Raw genomic sequence first — 2,396 nt, 5'->3', positions numbered from 1 at the left:
AAAGAGTGTGTGTGTGTGTGTGTGTGTGTGTGTGTGTGTGTGTGTGTGTGTGTGTGTGTGTGTGTGTGTGTGTGTGTGTGTGTGTGTGTGTGTGTGTGTGTGTGTGTGTGTGTGTGTTCTCTCTGTGGGAAGGTACTGATAAAAGATCCACGTAACATACAAATAACCAATGTTTTCATGCCGGTGTCGTTAAACATTCATTCACTCGTTCCGACACTCATAACTAATTACAATGGGGAGGTGGAGTGAAGAGAGCGTGTGTGAGGAAGGGGGGTGGGGGGAGAGCGTGTGACGGAGGGGGGAGGGAGAGAGTGACGGGGGGGGAGAGCGTGTGTGACGGAGAGGGGGAGAGCGTGTGTGACGGAGAAAGACATACGGAGCGTACGGGCTCCCATTTGTATACGCCCATCTATGATGGGTCATATTATGGTATGGCGTTGTCCGTCCGTACGTTCGTCTGTTAACGTTTTCTTGTCCGGACCACATCTTGCATACAGGGCCATCAAACATCACATGTAGGAACAACTTGGGATGGTGGTGTCGCATACTATTACTAGGTCACTATGACCTCCTTTTCACGGTCTACTGCACATAACTAAATCCTTGTCTGGACCATATTTTCATACAGGACCATCAAATCTCACGTAGGAACAACTGGGATGGCGGTATGTCGCATACTATTACTAGGTCACTGTGACCTATTTTTCACGGTCTACTGCACATAACAGTAAATCCTTGTCAGGACCATATCTTGCATATAGATGCACACAGGACTATCAAACCTCACACGTAAGAACAACTTGGGATGGTGGTGTGTCCCATGAAGTGGCGACAGTAGTTTTCCTCTCTCAATATCTATGTGGTCCTTAACCATTTGTCCGACGCCATATAACCGTAAATATAATGTCTTGAGTTTGTCGTTAAATAAAACATTTCCTTCTTCCTTCCTTCTAATTTCACCTGTGACATAATCCGGGAAAGGATGAAGATGCAAACTGACGATGATCCGAGTCGAGATATGATAAGATAATTTATACCAGTTTTGGTTGAAATCTACATGGTGGGGCTTAAGAACTAATAGCATATCTCTCAGCCAATCAGAGATTAGGGCAGCCATGTTAGATTTCAAATCGTCACAAAAAATAAGACATTCAAGTTGTGTTGAAATCTGTATTGTGAAACATAGCGCCATTTTGATTTTTTAATTGGTTCCAAAATAATATTTTCAAGGCCATGAGATGATTATTTTGACCACGTTTGGTTGAAATCTGTCTGCTGGAACTTGAGAAGAAGAAACAAACATGTCGTAGTCAGAGACCAGGGCGGCCATTTTGGATTTCGAAGAGGGCTGAAAAATAAAAACAACACGATCAGAGCCATGATATGATCATTTGAACCATTTAAAAAAAAAATTCAGATTCTGTTAGTCGAGCACCACAATTAGTATAACAAAGGCCGTGGTATGTGCTATCTTGTCTGTGGGATGGTGCATATAAAAAATCCCTTGCTACTAATAGAACAATTTAACGGGTTTCCTCTTTTAAGACTATATGTCAAAATTAACAAATGTTTGACATCCAATAGCCGATGATTAATATATCAATGTGCTCTACTAATATTAATGTGCTAAACAAAACAAACTTTTAACTTTTGAGAAGTCAAAAATGTCCCGGCAAATTGGTAACCAGGCATGAAATATTAGTGGCTGTATATTAAACGTGTTTCTGATCGTTCTAATATTTGTATTAGATTAAAATTAATTTTATTTCCTAAAAAAACAAAAACATAATTCGTACGTACGAAATTATTTGAAGACAAAATCCAGTTTCGGCTTTTTACAAATATTAAGACGATCAGAAACACATTGAATGTACAGACACTGATATTCTAAACAAGAACATATATTTAATATATAAGTTTAATGGTAGAAATATTTTATTAGTCGGAAACATCTTACAATGCAGCAAACTAAGGAATGTCCCTTTAATCCGAAAACTCGGCTGCAGTTACGACTTGCCTGACCTTGGACACATGGGTCGTACAACTCGGAGAAAATGATACAGTGGGCGTGACCATGTCCACGCATATCCATTTCAGTGTACGTTACAGCACCAATTGTATGTAGAACGATTAACTGATAGAACAAGTCTGCAAATACATGTTATCCGTTATTCATAAATGAGTACGCTGGCTATTGACTCGAGTCGCGAAACGGTAAGACGTAATTACTATTCATCTGTTTATGTGTTAGTTATTTATTATTCTATTTTTAAACACTAAGGCTTATTTTTGACTATTAGAGCCGTTTTGGATAAACGAAATCATACTTTACTTAGGTTTTATTGTTTAGGTTATTCATTTCCGTACATTCGAAGTGTTTTTTGGGTCATCCTGGT

General features: G+C 39.2%; 1 long non-coding RNA gene across 1 annotated transcript in view; it reads right to left on the bottom strand.

Annotated features, from left to right (window-relative positions):
* Positions 1–1,156: 1,156 nt before the first annotated feature.
* The window catches only part of LOC121387346, an 8,519-nt gene continuing 7,279 nt past the window's right edge, over positions 1,157–2,396 (bottom strand). Inside the window, exon 2 of the long non-coding RNA XR_005959797.1 lies at positions 1,157–1,348. This is a non-coding gene — a long non-coding RNA (uncharacterized LOC121387346). The remainder of the gene's footprint in view (positions 1,349–2,396) is intronic.

This window comes from Gigantopelta aegis, chromosome 13 (assembly GCF_016097555.1).
Source record: "Gigantopelta aegis isolate Gae_Host chromosome 13, Gae_host_genome, whole genome shotgun sequence".
Taxonomy (NCBI): Eukaryota; Metazoa; Mollusca; class Gastropoda; order Neomphalida; family Peltospiridae; genus Gigantopelta; species Gigantopelta aegis.
This window is presented reverse-complemented; position numbering and strand designations above follow the sequence as displayed.